The sequence below is a fragment of the Pongo pygmaeus genome, chromosome 10 (assembly GCF_028885625.2).
Source record: "Pongo pygmaeus isolate AG05252 chromosome 10, NHGRI_mPonPyg2-v2.0_pri, whole genome shotgun sequence".
In the NCBI taxonomy this organism is placed as follows: Eukaryota; Metazoa; Chordata; class Mammalia; order Primates; family Hominidae; genus Pongo; species Pongo pygmaeus.
The window spans coordinates 54,540,493-54,559,261 of NC_072383.2; the positions used below are offsets into that span (position 1 = coordinate 54,540,493).

Below are 18,769 nucleotides of genomic sequence, written 5' to 3' on the forward strand. Positions count from 1 at the left end.
CCACGCGTTGGGGCACTAGGGCAACCGCTCTTGTGGGCAGAAGGCCGCGGCCATTCCAGGAAGAGGATTTTCTCCGGGAATGTGAGACCTATAGCATATTGATTTAGGTTATTAAGATGAAGTAAGAAGGATGCTCCACGTGAACTTTTTGGATGTTTTAGAAATAACACCAGTATCTTTTTTTTTTTTTTGAGACGGAGTCTCGCTCTGTTGCCCCGGCGGGAGTGCAGTGGCGCGATCTCCGCTCACTGCAAGCTCCGCTTCCCAGGTTCACGCCATTCTCCTGCCTCAGCCTCCCGAGTAGCTGGGACTACAGACGCCAGCCACCACGCCCGGCTAATTTTTTATATATTTTTATTTTTTTATTTTTAGTAGAGACGGGGTTCATCGTGTTAGCCAGGATGGTCTCGATATCCCGACCTCGTGATCCGCCCGCCTCGGCCTCCCAAAGTTCTGGGATTACAGGCGTGAGCCACCACGTCTGGCCAACACCAGTATATTTTAAAAACGTTTGGAGGCCGCGCGGTGGCTCATGCTTGTAACCTCAGCACTTTGGGAGGCCAAGGCAGGAGGATCGCTTGAGGCCAGGAGTTCGAGACCGGTCGGGGCAACATTGTGAGATCTTTGTCTACACACACACACACACACACGCAACTAGCTAGATGTAGTTGCATGTGCCTGTAGTCCCAGCTACCCTAGAGGCTGAAGGGTGGGGGACGGGGAGTGGGGGGAGGAGACAATCAATCTCTTGAGCTTGGGAGGTCAAGGCTGTTGTGAGCCATGATAGTGCCACTGCACTCCAGTCTGGGCAACAGAGAAAGACCGTGTCTAAAAAAAAAAAAAAGTTTTGGAAATTAGTTCTTCATGGAATTTCATGAATTACTAGATCCAATATGTGGAAATAAACAAATATCAACCAAATGAGAAAAGCATAGGCTATTTATTCAGAGCTTAGTATAGCAAGGGAGTCAGCCATCATCACTTGCATTTGGTAGGACTCAAAGGCAGGCAGAGGAGTAGGAACGCTTTATAAAAAAGGGAAGCCGTCAAGGTATTCTTTGATTGGAGGCTGTTGGCATGGAGAAGCTGTACCTGGGCTAACTAGTAGTAGGATGCGGTATGTGATTGGTTTAGGGGTGGATGTTTGGCTTTCTTTGGTTGGACCTACGTTGGAAGCTGTGACAAAATTAAGGAAGCTATAGGATACTAGTTAAGGCATTTGGGCCCATTGCTACAGGGGTCGTTGTTTGGCCTCCAGGATCATCATTAGAGATAGCAGTTTGACTTTCTACAAGTCTGACTTGTAGCAAGCTTGCTTCCTGTGCTGTTTATTATAGATAAGGGGGTTGGTTTCCCCAGCAGGTTGCTGTAGATTGTGGGTCAAAGTTCTGTTTTTATATATGGTCTGGCTGTTGTTCATATATTCAGTCTCTCAAATAGAACACCCAGGTATAAGAAAATATGAATTATAGGAAGCTCGCAGAATCATGGAGAGCTTTACAAGTATGAAGGGAACCCATCTGCTATTGATGTGCAGATCTGCCAATCACTCTTACTGTGTAATGATACCTTATGGCAATTGTGGGCTAGAGTGGGCAGTCACATGAATTATATGTCACATGAAAACCATAGTTTTATTTTACTTATTTTTTTGAGACAGAGTCTCGCTCTGTCGCCCAGGTTGGAATGCAGTGGTGCAATCATGGCTCACTGCAACCTTGGTCACCCAGGCTCAAGCAATTCTCATGCCTCAGCCTCCCAAATAGCTAGGATTACAGGTGTGCACTGCCACGCCCAGCTAACTTTTGTATTTTTAGTAGAGACAGGGTTTCACTATGATGGCCAGGCTGGTCTCAAACTCCTGGCCTCAAGTGATCCACCTGCTTTGGCCTCCTAAAGTGCTGGGATTACTAGTGTGAGCCACTGCCTCTAGCCTTGTCTTGCAATTTTATCTTATGGAGATGGCTTCTGTCCTTAAACCTCATGAACCAGCTTCTGCTGGCTTCAAACTTCTGCAGCTTTTTCACCTGTCTCAGCTTTCACATAATGAAAGAGAGTAACCTTGCTGTGGGTGAGGCTTTGGCTTAAGGGAAGTTATGGCTGGTTTGATCTTCTATTCAGCCCACTAAAAGTTTCTCCATATCAGCAATAAGGCTGTTTCACCTTCTTATCATTTGTGTGTTCCATAAAGTAGCACTTGTGATTTTCTTCAGGAACTTTTCCAGGAAGGAACTTTTCCAGGCCAGGCCTGAAAGCTCACACCTGTAATCCCAGCTCTTTGGGAGGCCAAGGTGGGCAGATCGCTTGAGTCAGGGAGTTCAAGACCAGTTTGGGCAACATGGCAAAACCCTGTCTCTACCAAACCAAACCAACCAAACAAAAAAGCCCAGAAAAATTAACAGGGTGTGGCGGCATGCATCTGTGGCCTCAGCTGCTCAGGAGGCTGAGGTGGGAGGATCACTTGAGTCAGACAGGCAGAGGTTGCAGTGAGCCAATATCGTGCCATTGCACTCCAGCCTGGGTGACAAAGTAACACCCTGTCTCAAATTTAAGGCTGAGTGCAGTGGCTCACGCCTGTAATGCCAGCACTTTGGGAGGCCAAGGTGGGAGGATTGCCTGAGTCCAGGAGTTTGAGACCAGCCTGGGCAACATAGCGAGACCTCATCTCTACAAAAACTACAAAAATTAGCCAGGTGTGGTGGCGCAGGCCTGTGGTGCCAGCTACTTGGGAGGCTGGGGTGGAAGGATCACCTGAGCCCAGGAGGCAGAGGGTACAGTGAGCCAAGATTTGGGCACTGCACTCCAACCTGGGCAACAGACTGAGACCCTGTCTCAAAAAAACATAACTTTTCCTTCGTATTTACAACTTGGCTAACTGCTTGGTGCAAGGGGCCTAGGTTTTGGTCTGTCTCAGCTTTCAACATTCCTTTCCCACTAAGCTTAATCATTTCTACCTTTTGATTTAAAGTGAGAGATGTGGGGCTCTTTTCGTCACTTGAATACTTAGAGGTCATTGTAGGTTGTTAATTGGCTTAGTTTCAATATTGTTGTGTCTCAGGGAATAGGGAGGCCTGAGGAGAGGGAGAGAGAGAGGAGAACACCTTATTGGTAGAACAGTCAGAACACACACAACATTTGTTAAGTTTGTCTTCTTATATAGGCACAGTTCGTTGTGCCCCCAAACAATTACAATAGTACCTCAAAGATCACTGATCACGGATCACCATAACAGATACAATAATAATGAAAAAGTTTGAAATATTGCAAGGATTACCAAAATGTGACGTAGAGACATGAAGCAAACACATGCTGTTGGAAAAATTGCACTAATAGACTCACTGTATGTGGGGTTGCCACAAAGCTTCAATGTGTAAAAAATGCAATATCTATGGAGCATAATAAAGTGAAGCACAATAAAATGATGTATGCCTGTATATAGCTTTTGCCATGGTGTCAGGTACATTTTATGAATTTATCCCTCATGAGAACTCTATGTGGTAGTTGCCAACATTATCCCTATTTTCTTTTTCTTTTCTTTTCTTTTTTTTTTTTTTTTTTTGAGATGGAGTCTTTTTCAGTCACCCAGGCTGGAGTGCAGTGACGCGATCTTGGCTTCTGGGTTCACGCCATTCTCCTGCCTCAGCATCCTGAGTAGCTGGGATTACAGGTGTCCGCCACCACGCCCGGCTAATTTTTTTTGTATTTTTTTAGTAGAGATGGGGTTTCACCGTGTTAGCCAGGATGGTCTCGATCTCCTGACCTTGTGATCCACCCGTCTCGGCCTCCCAAAGTGCTGGGATTACAGGTGTGAGCCACCGTGCCCAGCCTCTTTTTTTTTTTTTTTTTTAATAACCCTTTTCCTGTTTAGAAAAAAAAAGTGCAGCTCGCTGCCAGCAGTCATTTAATTTTACATAAGCACGCTCTTTGAGGCTAAAACAAATCTGACTGATGTCCAATGTGAAAATAAAATATAAAAACTGTTCTTGAAGTTCTTTCTTTCTTTCTCTCTCTCTCTCTCTCTTTCTTTCTTTCTCTCTTTCTCTCTTTTTCTCTCTCCCTCTTTCTTTCTTTCTTTTGAGATAGAGTCCCACTCAGTCGCCCAGGCTGGAGTGCAGTGGTGCAATCTCGGCTCACTGCACCCTCTGCCTCCCGGGCTCGAGCCATTCTCCTGCCTCAGCCTCCCGAGTAGCTGAGATTACAGGTGCCCGCCCACATGCCCGGCTAATTTTTGTATTTTTAGTAGAGATAGGGTTTCAACCATGTTGGCCAGGTTGGTCTTGAACTCCTGACCTGAGGTGATCCGCCCACCTCAGCCTCCCAAAGTGCTGGGATTACAGGTGGGAGCCACTGCGCCTGGCCTCTTGGAGTTATTTCTAAATAGAACTAACATTAAATTCATTGGAATAATCAGAATTGTGGATTAATCAAATGAATCTTTGGCCAACAGCTGTTCAAGAACGATGTTAACATCATACATAGGAATTCAGCATTTTCTAGGATTTGACAGTTTTAGTGATCAGAATTACTGTATTTTGTAAGTGGAAATACCACTACTGAAAATAGAATGCCGTTAATAGAATGATGTCTTTTGTTTCCAAAGTCAGTAATACTAGAGCAATGTGAAAATAATAATAAAAACAAGATATTTCACGGCAAAGTTATCTCTGGATAAATGCTGCAGCTACAAGTGCTGCCAGCAAGTATTCTTGGGGCAAATGGGAAAAGGGTTAAATTTTAAATTTATTGTTATTTTAATTTTTTGTAGAGATGGGATCTCACTGTGTTGTCCAGCTGGTCTCGAACTTCTGGGCTCAAGCAATCAGCCCACCTAGGGTATATTAAGAGGAACGGGCCAGGCCAGGTGGCTCATGCCTGTAATCCCAGCACTTTGGGAGGCCGAGACAGGCGGATCATGAGGTCAGGAGTTCGAGACCAGCCTGGCCAGCATAGTGAAACCCCATCTCTACTAAAAATACAAAAAAATTACTAGCCGGGTGTGGTGGCACGTCCCTGTAGTCCCAGCTACTCGGGAGGCTGAGGCAGAAGAATTGCTTGAACCAGGAAGTTGGAGGTTGCAGTGAGCTGAGATGGCACCACTGTACTGCAGACTGGCGACAGAGTGAGACTCCGTCTCAAAAAAAGAAAAAAAAAATTGCTTTGGCATAGAGGCCTTTATCTCAAATGCCACTGGGAGGCAGTATCACCATTCAGTTTGTTTCCCTTTGTGATTTCATCCACATAGGTGCTTTTCCTTCAGTACTTACACTACCTGGCTCTACCATCCTTTTAGTCTTTTTTTGTGGTATATCTATCAGCCTCAAGTTTCTCACCCATATTGTTTGCAGACTTCGACACTTGCCTCATTGATTGTCTGTCTAGTTTAAGTCCTATTGTTATTCTGGGTGTTTTTAGCATCTGAAAGGATGATCTATTCTGTAAAGGTATGGTTAATTCAGTCATTCATGAATTCATTCATTTATTCCACAAATAGTTAATGAACATATGTGTTGGGCACTGAGATAAACCATGGGGAAAATAATTAATGACATGATTTCTGCTTCTGAGAAAGCTATAGCATACTAGGGGCAATAGACACAAATAAAAAAGTGTAATGAATGAGCCGGGCATGGTGGCTCATGTCTGTAATCCTAGCATTTTGGTAGGCTGAGGCAGGTGGATCACTTGAGCTCAGAAGTTTGAGACAGCCTGGCCAACATGGAAAAACCCCATCTCTACAAAAAATACAATAATTAGTGTGGCATGGTTGCTCATGCCTGTAGTCCCAGGGAGGCTGAGGTGGATTGCTTGAGCCCAGGAGGTCGAGGCTGCAGTGTGCTGTGATTGTGCCACTGTACTCCAGCCTGGTGATAGAGCAAGACCCTGTCCCCCCCCAAAAAAAAATTGTAATGAAGTATTATAGGTGCATTTTTAACCCAACTGTCTATTTGTTTTGCCATGTTCTTAAGACATGGATAAGATTGGTATAGGGAACACAGGCACAAAAGTATAAATGGCACTTTTGGGAAGCTGCCAATAGTTTCATATGGACAGAGCCCGGACTTCAAGGGAGGGTATAGTGAGAGATGGGGCTAAGAGGTAAGCCATGGTCAGAGCATTGCCTGCCAAGTTAAGGAGTGTGGAAGTAAAAATTATTCATCATCTACTTTATTTGGTGAAAATGAAAATAAACTATTGATCCTATTAATATTTGACAAGAAGCCTTGGGAGTTAAAATCCTGTTGAAGTAAGTAAGTTGCTTGAAAACTTGGAGTACTCCTATGTTAGTTATTTTCCTCAGTAATAAAATGAAGAGAAGATTAGAAAATATGTTACAGGACCAACAGGTTTGTATGCCTGTTGCACAGCAACAGACCAATATACTGAGACAGTAGGGTTTGCAGCAGAGAAAGAGTTTAATGATTGCAGGGTGGCTGAGCAAGGAGATGAGAGGAGATCTTCAAGTCCATCTCCCTGAGGAGTTCTGGGCTGAGGTTTTTAAGGGGATTGTGGAGAGTGAGGGACTGGAAAATTGGGGTCATTGAGTGGTTGGGGTCAAAGGGATGAAGTTGTCAGGATGTGGAAACTGCATTCAGTGAGTCAGCTCCTTGTATGATCCTTCAGAACTGCTGATGTCAATGGGGTCCTTCAGATCAGCTGACATCATTAGTTTCACTGGTGTGCAGGACCTGAAAGGATATCCCAAATGGAAACAACATTTTATAATGTTCAAGTTGTTATCTATAATAGAGCAATTAAGGGGAACTATACTATCTGATCTATGTGATTCTAGGACAATATGCCTAAACAACCATGAGAAAGCAGGTCAGAGAGCCAGCTGACCTAATGATTAATGCTGAATGTGTTGTAAGCTTGGTTTGTTTTCATTTCTTTCTCTCCCTTCTTTCCTGATTAATTTTCAAAGGTTCATAAGGACAGTTTCAAATATGTTCTATTGACAAAGGAGCATAATAAACAAAAGGAGAATGGGGCCAAAGTCACATCTCAGTTTAAATATGATAAGCTCTGTCTCTTGTTATCATAAACTATTGAAAAGTAGCAGAGAGTGCCGTCATATTTAAATGCCAGAGTTTTGGATTGATCTCACAGGAATGTTCCCTCTAACAGAGCACATGATGATCACAAAGCCAATAAAACGTGTTCTGGCACATTGCAATTGCTCTTTAATCTATTTGATGCATTTGGTGTAGGAAACTGAGTTTTTAAAACCTAAACTGTAAATTAACCTACCAGACTTTAGATAAGCAATCTGCCAATATAAATATTGTGTAGGTTCTCTTGTTAGCCATAAGGCTGTACATGTTTTGGCTCTAGCTTTCTCCTTGTAGACTGCTTGAAATAAAGGATTGGCAGATTCACATTAAAGCACAACATCAAGCCTTGTTCCTTCATAGGAATTTGGATTTGTGTGAAGACAATGGGAAGCCATGGAAGGGTTTTTTTGTTTTTGTTTTTTTTTCAGAGTGTCACTCTGTCACCCAGGGTGGAGTGCAGTGACGCCATCTCAGCTCAAGCGATGACCCTTGGGTTCAAGCGATTCTCATGCATCAGCCTCCCTAGTAGCTGGAATTACAGGCATGTGCCACTATTCCCAGCTAATTTTTTTGTATTGTTAGTAGAGGTGGGGTTTTGCCATGTTGGCCAGGCTGGTCTCGAACTCCTGACCTCAACTGATTCACCTGCCTTGGCCTCCCAAAGTGCTGGGATTACAGATGTGAGCCACCATTCCTGGCTCATGGAAGGGTTTTAAGCAGAGTAGAAACATAATCAGAGTTGTGTTTTTTTTGTTTATTTATTTATTTATTTCTGAGACAGGGTCTCTGTCATCCAAGCTGGAGTGCAGTGGCATGATCATGGCTCACTGCAGCCTCAATCTTCCCAGGCTCAGGTGATCTTCCCACCTCGGCCTCCCGAGTAGCTGGGATTATGGGCATGTGCCACCACACCCAGCTAATTTTTGTATTTTGTGTAGAGACGGGGTTTTGCCATGTTAGCCAAGCTGGTCTCGAACTCCTGGGCTCAAGTGATCTTCCCACCTCGGCCTTCCAAAGTGCTGGGATTACAGGTGTGAGCCACCGCCCCGGCCTCAGAGTTGTGTTTTATAAATAAACTCTGGAGCCCTCTAGAGGGCAAATAGGAGGGGAGAGAGCAACCAGAGGTGGAGCAATCCTAGCAGACTGTTGCCAGAATCCAGGTGAGAAATACTGATGGCCTGAGCTAAGGCAGTAAAGTGGAGATGGAAGGGATGGGATGGACATAATGACTTAAGGAGGTAGAATTAATATTGATTGGACATGGGGGATGAGGAAGGGGTCTAGGATGATTCCCAGGTTTCAGACTTGGGCAACTGGATGGAAGGGAGTTGCCTGGCATCTTTTAAGCACTTATTAAATTTGTTGAATACGTGTGCAGATAGGAAATAACATGAAAATAAGGAGGAGGACCAGATTGCAGTGAATCATCATTATTTTAGTTTTGAATGTGTTGAGTTTGAGGTACTGCTGTGATTCTCCGTAAGTACGATTTTACTACGGGGTCGTACTGTGACTCCTCACATTTAATATAAGACGAAAAATGAGCAAAAGATTTGAATAGGCATTTCACCAGAGAAGACAAACAAATAGCCAATAAGCACATGAAAGGATGCTCAACATCATTAGTCATTAGGGAAATGCAAATCAAAACCACAGTGAGATATCAATCCATACCAACTAGGATGGCTAAAATAAAAAAGATAATATGGCCAGGCGCGGTGGCTCATGCCTGTAATCCCAGCACTTTGGGAGGCCGAGGTGAGTGGATCACTTGAGGTCAGGAGTTTGAGACCGGCCTGGTCAACATGGCGAAACCTCGTCTCTACTAAAAATACAAAAATTAGCCGGGCGTGGTGGCATGCACCTGTAATCCCAGCTACTCAGGAGGCTGAGGCAGGAGAATCACTTGAACCCAGGAGACAGAGGTTGCAGTGAGCTGAGATCACACCACTGCCCTCCAGCCTGGGCGACAGAGTGAGACTCCCTCTCAAAAAAAAAAAAAAAAGATAATAAGTGTTGGTGAGCATGTGGAGAATTTGGAACCCTCATATGAAGCTGGTGAGATTGTAAAATGGTGCAGCCTCTTTGGAAAACAGTTTGGGACTTCCTCAAAATGTTAAAAATAGAGTTATCATTTGACCCAGCAATTTCACTCTTAGGGTACATATATCCAAGAGAATTAAAGGCCTATGTCCACACAAAAAATCTGTATGTAAATATTCATTTCAGCATTATTCATAATAACACAAAAAAGCAGAAACAACTCGAATGTTTGTCAATTGATGAATGCATAAACAAAATGTGGAATAGCCACACAAGGGAATATGATTCAGACATTAAAATGAAGTACTGATAAATAGATGAACCTTGAAAACATTATGCTAAACAGAAGAAGCCAGTCACAAAGGCCACATATTGTGTGATTCCATTTATATGAAATGTCCAGAATAGGCAAATCCACAAACATGGAAAGTAGATTACTGGTTGCCAGGAGTGGGGTGTGGGAGGAAAGAATGGGAGGTGACTGCTAAGAAGTATGGGGTTCTTTTGGGGTAATAAAAGTGTTCCAAAACTAGATAGTGATGATTGTTGCACAATCCTGTGAATATACTAAAACCCATTGAATTGTACACTTCAAAAGAGTGAATTGTATGATATGTGAATTATGCCTCAATAAAGCTGTTACTTAAAAAAAAAAAATATATATATATATATATATACACACACACACACACACACACACACACACACACAACCCTAGGTCCAGGGCTCAAGCTACCAAACAGCTGCAGTTCTTTCAGAAAGGTGACTGAGCCAGCCCCAGTTTGCAGCAGCTGATCTCAGGTTGGCAGTCTTAAGACGTGGGCTTTGCTAAAATCAACCTGTCCTCCTACCCCATTCCAGCAGGGGATTTGCATTCTAATATTCCAATTTAAATTAGAGGATGGAGCCAGGCACGGTGGTACACACCTGTAATCCTAGCACTTTAGGAAGCTGAGGCAGGCAGATCGTTTGAACCCAGGAGTTTGAGACCAGCGTGGGCAAGCTGGTGAAACCCCATCTCTACAAAAAACAAACAAACAAACAAAGAAACCGAAAAATTAGTTGGGCATGGTGGCGTGCACCTTTAGTCCCAGCTACTCTGGAGGCTGAGGTGGGAGGATCACTTGGGCCTGGGAGGTCGAGGCTGCAGTGAGCCCAGATTGTGCTACTGCACTCCAGCCTGGGTGACGGGGAAACCCTGTCTCAGTAAATAAGTAGAGGGCTGGGTGCGTCGGCTCATGTGTAATCCCAGCACTTTGGGAAGCCAAGGCGGGTGGATCACTTGAGGCTGGGAGCTTGAGACCAGCCTGGCCAACTTGGTAAAACCCCATCTCTACTAAAAATACAAAAATTTTTACAGGCGCCTGTAATCCCAGCTACTCCAGAGGCTGAGGCAGGAGAATTGCTTGAACCCGGGAGGTGGAGGTTGCAGTGAGCCGAGATCGTGCCACTGCACTCCAGCCTGGGTGACAGAGCAAGACTCTGTCTCAAAAAAAAAAAAAAAAAAAAAAAAAAAAATTAGAGGATGGGGGCTGAGGAGCACACAAGACTCTCTCTGGTCAGGGCAGCTCTTTTCTTTCTTTCTGTTTTTCATTTTGGCAATAACATCTGATTCTGCAGCCGATGAAGGACGACGCTGGTGAGAACCCTATGAGGGAGTGGAGCAGCCTGGACTTTTACCACAAGAGGGAAGTGTTATAAGAGCAATGCAGAGGTTGGAGTGGGCAGCAGTTGGGGCAGGAGGAAGCCGACTGCTGCCTGGTCTGCAAAGAAGTCCTTTCAAGTCTCTAGGACTGGACTCTTCCTGAGCAAGTCCGGTATGTAGGTGGGTAAGGGTGGTTGTGTGTGTGTGTGTGTGTGTGTGTTTGTGTGTGTGTATGTGTGTGTGCAGGGGATACGGGATATGGTCTGTTTGGAGACAGGTTTTTATTATGATTTTTTATCATCTTAAAAGATCCTTCAACTTTGATTCGTGAAAGAAATTTTGTCACGATTGCTTGTTCTGCTTTTTTGATCTTTACTCCCATGAAGTTTGGGAGAGTACTGGTTACAAGTTGGGAGTGATTTCATACTTACAAATAGGGACTCTGGGTATGCTCTGAAAACGGGATTCTCGGCAGTGGGGGAAACAAGCTCTTTCATGGTTAATGCTGATAGCTGTTGGGTAAGTTCGTGAAACTTTGGGTAAGCAGAAAGGGGCCTTCTGTGATTGGGCCAAGATCCCAGAACTCTGAGAGGTTGAGGAGTGAGGATCCCTTGAACTCAGGAGTTTGGGACCAGCGTGGGCAACATGGTGAAACCCTGTCTCTACAAAAAATACAAAAAGTTAGCTAGGTGTGGTGGTGCACACCTGTGGTCCCAGCCACTTGGGAGGCTGAGGTGGGAGGATCACCTGAGTCCAGGAGGTCGAGGCTACAGTGATTATACCACTGCACTCCAGCCTACGTGACAGAGTGAGACCCTGTCTCAAAAAAAAAAAAAAAAAAAAAGAAAGAAAAAAAGAAAAAAAAAAAGAATGTCAAAAAGAAAAGAAAAAACAATTATTGACTTGAAGAATACTTAGCCTGTATGCCCAAGTGGGAAGAAAAGAATGTCATGGTGGATCAGTTCAGGGAGCCATGTGCTGTTTACAGACTTGCTCTTAGGATCAGTGACTAAACTGATTGGAGTTTATACACAAACCCAGGTCTGAAGATTTTAACCAAAGAAGGGAATAAAGGCTACTTCTTACTTTGCCATGTATTATGTTGCAGAGAGAGAGGTCCTCGCTTGAGACAGAAGAAAGTTCAGGTGCATGAGCATGGCCCAAAATAGTGATAAAGAGCTGATAGAAATGATTAAGGATGTTGTAATATGTGGAGTTATGCATACTGTAGAAAAGTGGTGGTGTAATGCACCAGATAATGCACATTCCCATGGCACGGTTTCCTTCTATGAAAGCTCAGGGGAAGACACAGGACTCAGGGAGAAAGGTCTCATATGGCAATAATAAGACAACAACTACCCAAAATAATACTAATATCTAACAATTATGTATTGCTTTACATGCATTAACTTATTTAACCCTCTCAATAAATCACTGAGGTTTCTTTTTCCCATTTTGAACGCAAGCACACAGGAACAGAGGCCAGTTCACTTACCCAAGGCTGCAGAACAAGTAAATCTCAAAGCCTGATTTTGAACCCAGGCCATCTGGCCTCAGAGTCTATGCTCATGATTCTATTTTTTATTTTTTTCTTTTGAGACAGAGTCTCACTCTGTCTTCCAGGTTGGAGTGCAGTGGCATGATCTCAGCTCATTGCAGCCTCTGCCTCCCAGGTTCAAGCTATTCTCCTGCCTCAGCCTCCTGAGTAGCTGGGATTACAGGTGCCCGCCATCACACCTGGCTAATTTTTGTATTTTTAGTAGAGACGAGGTTTCGCTATGTTGGCCAGGCTGGTCTTGAACTCCTGGCCTCAAGTGATCTGCCTGCCTCAGCCTCCCAAAGTTCTGGGATTAAAAGCAGGAGCCACTGTGCCTGGCCTCATGATTCTATTTAAGCAAATTTTTTTTAGGCTGGGTGCGGTGGCTCACGCCTGTAATCCCAGCACTTTGGGAGGCTGAGGCAGGCGGATCACGAGGTCAGGAGTTTGAGACCAGCCTGGACAATATGGTGAAACCTTGTCTCTACTAAAAAATACAAAAATTAGCCGGGCATGGTGTTGCATGCCTGTAGTCCCAGCTACTCAGGAGGCTGAGGCCGGAGGATCGCTGGAACCTGGGAGGTGGAGGTTGCAGTGAGCTGAGATCACGCCACTGCACTCCAGCCTGGCGACAGAGCAAGATTCCATCTCAAAACAAACAGCAACAACAAAAACACACACACAAAAAATCCCTTTTTTTCTTATTATCTATTTATTAATTTTTCCAAACAGGGTCTTGCTCTGTTGCCCAGGATAGAGTGCAGTAGTGCAATCATGGCTCACTGCAACCTCGACCTCCCAGGCTCAAGTGATTCCCACCCGTCCCCCACACCGTGTCAGCCTCCAGAGTAGCTGGGACTACAGGCACTCCCCACCATGACTGCCTAATTTTTGTATTTTTTGTAGAGATGGGATTTTGCCATGTTGCTCAGGCTGGTCTCAAACTCCTCAAGGAATTCGCCTACCTCGGCCTTCTAAAGTATTGGGATTACAAGTGTGAGCCACTGTGCCCAGCCTCATAATTCTATACTATCCACAAAATCAGGGTTGGGGCAGGGAAGCTCATGCAGAGAGGTTCTTGGAAAGAAATAAAAGGAAAGGTGTCAGGCCTCTGAGCCCAAGCTAAGCCATCATATCCCCTGTGACCTGCATGTATACATCCAGATGGCCTGAAACAACTGAAGATCCACAAAAGAATGAAAATAGCCTTGACTGATGACATTCCACCACTGTGATTTGTTCCTGCCCCACATTAACTGAGTGATTAACCTTGTGAAATTCCTTCTCTTGGCTCAGAAGCTCCACCACTGAGCACCTTGTGACCCCCGCCCCTGCCTGCAAGAGAGAAACCCCCTTTAACTGTAATTTTCCACTACCCACCCAAATCCTATAAAACGACCCCACCCCATCTCCCTTTGCTGACTCTCTTTTTGGACTCAGCCCGCCTGCACCCAGGTGAAATAAACAGCCTTGTTGCTCACACAAAGCCTGTTTGGTGATCTCTTCACTGGGACGCGTGTGACAAAAGGTAGTCGGAATCGTCCAGAGTAGTCTTGTTGGTATCTCCATTTATTAGTGCTCTGTACTTTCCATGTTCCAGGTCTTTGCTCTCACTATTCCCTTTGCCTGAAATGCCCTGGTTCCCAATCTCTGCATGTCAAATACAGTCTGTCCTCCAAGGTTCAGCAAATGATACTTCCTTCATTTTAATTAAAGCTCTTTGGTTTCGATGGAACATAGGCAGTGTGAGAAAGAGGAGGGGGAGAAAAGGTCAATATCCAATCATGGAGGGCCTTGTACAACTAAGGTTTTAGATTTAGATTTTCAGTAGGTTGAATGCTATTCAGGGAGTGACATCGGCAGAGCTGCGCTTTAGGGAAATTAACCAGACAGCCCTATGTGGATGAGAAGGGAAGTGAGAGTGACACTGTGGGGTTAGTGAGAAAGCTTTTGTGATAGGCCAATCAAGAGACATTGAGGAGTCCTTGCATTTAGGGTATAGAAGGGAGAGGAGGAGCTGGGAGGGGTGAAGGGGAAGGGACGCTGTCTGTGACTGCTGTAGGAGAACGGGAGTAGAGCATCTCAGAAGTGAACCGAGAAGTGTGTTCTTCAAATTGGGTAGTCAGAAGGATTAAACCATGGCTTCTGGCTGTGAGAGACAGGAGCCAAGGGGCAAATGTAGGCCACGGCCTGACCATGAAAAGTCAGCTAATTTTTGTATTTTTAGTAGAGATAGGGCTTAGTCATGTTGCCCAGGCTGGTCTTGAAAGGGAAAGGCAGTATAGTGCAGTGGTTAGATGCAAGGCTTCTGCAGGTGAACACTCTGGATTTGATCCTGTCTCTACTATTCACTCTGTTTCACCTTGGAAAAGTCACTTAATTCTTGCCTTAATCTGTGCTTCAGTTTCCTCATGTGAAAAGTGGGCATAATAATTGCATATACCGCTGGGCGCGGTGGCTCATGCCTGTAATCCCAGCACTTTGGGAGGCTGAGGCGGGAGGATCACGAGGTCAGGAGATCGAGACCATCCTGGCTAACACGGTGAAACTCCGTCTCCACTAAAAAATACAAAAAAAAAAATTAGCCGGGCGTGGTGGCTGGCGCCTGTAGTCCCAGCTACTCGGGAGGCTGAGGCAGGAGAATGGCATGAACCTGGGAGGCAGAGCTTGCAGTGAGCCGAGATCGCGCCACTGCACTCCAGCTTGGGGGACAGAGCGAGACTCCATCTCAAAAAAACAAAAACAAAAACAAAAACAAAATAGTTGCATATACCCTCTATTGTGTATACATATTATATATATACACATATATATACACACATATATATATTATATATAATATATTATAATATAATATATATAATATATATACACACATATATATTATATACACATATATTATATATACACATATATAATATATTATATAATATTTATACACATATATTATATATACAATATACACACACACATATATACACAATATACACACACACACATATATACGTGTGAAACCATATATATATGTGTGTGTGTGTGTATATATTGTATATATATATATATATGGTTTCACACAGTGCCTGGCAAGGAAAGTTCTCTATAGCTGTTCACTATTATTATCATGTGTCAAGCTGAAGAGTTCTGACTTTATCCTGTGGGTGACAGGGAGTCACAGACAGAATCCAATGAGAGCATGGCACGATCTGAAAGCAATCTCCTTCTTCACTGAAGGCCAGGTTAGGATCTAAGAATCAGATAAAATCATAAGAAAAAAGAAAGTGCTAAATATTGCAGTGAGGTCTGAGGAGAAGAGAGAGGAAGCCTTGGGAATTGTCTGCTAATAGGTCTTTGGTGAGCTGTGAGAGAGTTTCCAGAGAGTGATGGGAATGGAAGGTGAAGTGCAAGGAGCTCGTGGGTGGCAAGAAAATAGAGGGCCGGTGCTTGCCCTTTGAATATTTTGGCTGTATGGGGAAGAGAAAGGATGGTTATTAAAGGGGTGGCAGGTTAGGATGGTCTTAGGGAGGACAAAAGGCAGAAGAAAGAGGATAGAAGACAATACAGAGAAATTTAGAGCAGAGGTAGCCTCACTGGGCCCTGGAACCCCTGAGATGACAGGCAAAATGTTGTGGGTAGGAATTAGAGTGTCCAGGTTGAGCAGATCTGGATTTTGGCAGGGAAGCAATGTGTATGCCCATCTGTGGAAGGAGAGCTAGGTAAACATGAGGTTGGGAAATTTTGAAGGTTAGTAAAGATTTGGAACAGGTGTTGTTGGGAAATAATAAGGGAGGAGTCAAATGGAGGCAAACAGAAGGTTTGCCTTATATCGGCAGGGGTGGGGTGGTGCAGCTGAGATAGGATAACATTGATTTGTTGTATAAAAGTTTGTTTTCTGGTCTTTCTCTAGCACCACTTGGCAGCTGGCAGCTAGAGAACATGGATGGTAAAGGCTTTGGAGTGCTAGTGAAGCACCCCTAAAATGGCCAACCGTGAGACCTATGCTGAATAAGGAGGCAAATGAAACTGTGAGAGGATTGCAGTAATAGAGAGAGGCTAAGGAAGAAAGAGGTAGAGGGGAGTGGGGGGGAGGGGAAGAGCCCCAAAGATAGGATGGGGCTGTGCAGAGAGGGCAGTTTCAGCTTTTCAAGGTTTTTTTTTTTTTTTTTGAGGCAGAGTCTCACTCTGTCACCTAGGCTGGAGTGCAGTGGTGGTGATCTTGGCTTACTGCAACCTCCGCCTCCCAGGTTTAAGCGATTCTTGTGCCTCCACCTCCCAAGTAGCTGGGACTACAGGCACTGCAACCACACTCAGCTAATTTTTGTATTTGTAGTAGAGATGGGGCTTAGTCATGTTGCCCAGGCTGGTCTTGAACTCCTGACCTCAGGTGATCCGCCTGCCTCAGCTTCCCAAAGTGCTGGGATTACAGTCGTGAGCCACCGTGCCTGGCCTAGCTTTTCAAGATCTTTGTGGGAGAGTAGCTTCAAGCAATGATGAAGCCCAAGATGGGGATCAGACCTGAAATAAACAGTGGAAGTTCTTAACCTATGCATGTGTGATTATGAAGGTGTTCTCTAGGCTCAACCTCAAAACTCATTAAATAAAATTAACCAGATAGCATAGTGTAGATGAGAAAGGAAGAGACTGACAATGTGATGTAAGAAAGCTGAATTCTCATTTACCATAGCAGGAAGTTAATTGAGAATGTCAAAAATTGGTAAATCAAGAAATAGCAGCTTAAGTACTGTGTATAAATAATTTGAGTCAAAGGCAAAAACATAAAGTAATTGCACAGCTTTTGCAGATGAATGGTTTGTAAAAGCAAGCAGGCCACGCCACTTTGGGTATTTGGACATTTGAAATATTCGAGGCACGTTCAGGTTTGGCCTAGGGTTTGGGATTCCGCCAGGCGTATATCTTCTGCAGGTCTTCTTGCTGCTAGGCATGCGATGGCTGAACAGTAATGCCCGGGGAAACTGTGAGGGCCAAGCTTCTCCCCAATGGGGGAAATACATTTTCATCTTTGACTGGCAACAGAAAATTACCTTTTAGTCAATAAACAGTGAGGATGAAGCTCTCTCTGTTACTGTAGTGCACCAGGGAATGCCAGTTGGGCAGAACAGAGGCAGCTGGCTAGAGAACACAGAGCTCTCAGATTGAAGAGAGGCAAAGGTCTTCAGAGAAGGAAGGAGGGAGACAGAGGGAAGAGGGGAAAAGGAGAGAAAGAGAAGATGGTGGGGGAGGGAGGAGCAACAGATGCCTCTCTCCACTGTTTTCTCCCCTTCACTGTCTCCTTCCATTTTACTTGCCTACATCCTGAGTTGCCCTCTCGCTACTGCTTTCTCTCCTCTCCTTCCGAGACCAGGCTTTTGAAAAAGAGTCTCCACTCGGCTCCACTTCCTGCCCTCCAATTCATGCAGCAGCCCACTGAAGATTGAAGAGCACCAGTGCCCTCCTATTACTCAGCAGACCTCCTGGTTGCATTGCTGATCCTCATTAAGCCCCCCTTCCCTTGGCTTCCATCAGCTTGCTTTTTCCTACTTCTCTGGCTCATTCTCACTGCTTTTTTTCCTCTCAATTTTTTCTCAGGATATTTTTATTTAGTATAACTGAATTTATCTAACATTTATTAAGTATCTGCTATGTGCCATTCACTGGGCCAGGTGCAGATTAATATGTAACCTGGGCTCTCAAGGGCCTCATAGTCTAAAAATGGGGAAAAGCGGTGCAATGAAGTGCAGCAGGCATCATGATAAACCCAGGCCACAATGGGGACACTAAGGAGAGTATAGTCAATTCTGTTAGACTATGGGGCAGGTTAAATGAGGGCAGGAAAGTCTCTTGCCTGGACCATTTTTTGTCCCCTCTGTCTAGTACTGTATGTAATCTCTCAGTGCTCACCTATGAAACAGTGTGGCAGCCATTGAGGTTCATTGCTCAGATCACTCAAGAGAATCTGCTGTGAGGAGCGAGGTTGACGTCCAGCCTCCAGTTGTTGCACCCTCCGATCTGCTGTGGTATTTATACTGAGGCACGCTCCTCTTGGGCACTGGTCAGCCAATGACCAGCAGGATGGCAGTACTGGAGCTGGACCAGTTCAGCCCAGTGCGGGACTTCTCCAGTAGCAGTCTTTGCTCAGGCTCATGGGCCTGGCTGAGACTTTCCTGGGGCTCTACTACAGTCTAAAGCTCTTCCTATCTTCTCCTCCTTCTGTTCCCCTCTCCTTCCCTAGGTGTCAGATCTGCATTACCACCTATTCCTGTGCCTTCCCCCTTTGTCCTCTGAGGGTGTTTCCCCCATAATCTCTTGCATGTCTAATTTTGTCTTGGTATCTGAACTGACACAGAGGAATAATGATGGGACCTGTCTTGTAGGGTTCTTGTGAGAATTCAAAAAGTGAATATATGTGACATCTTAGAACAGAGCCTGATACACAGCAAGTGCTTGGCAAGGGTTGCTATTTTTTTTTTTTTTTTTTGAGATGGGCAGAATCTCGCT

General features: G+C 44.6%; 1 protein-coding gene across 2 annotated transcripts in view; it reads left to right on the forward strand.

Moving 5' to 3' along the window:
- The window catches only part of HSD17B6 (hydroxysteroid 17-beta dehydrogenase 6), a 40,267-nt gene continuing 21,498 nt past the window's right edge, over positions 1-18,769 (forward strand). Inside the window, exons 1-2 of one of the 2 annotated variants that reach the window (XM_054443678.2) lie at positions 1-81; positions 10,716-10,912. The gene's annotated coding sequence lies outside the window, so the exon portion shown is untranslated. The remainder of the gene's footprint in view (positions 82-10,715; positions 10,913-18,769) is intronic. The other variant, XM_054443677.2, reaches the window with a different exon arrangement.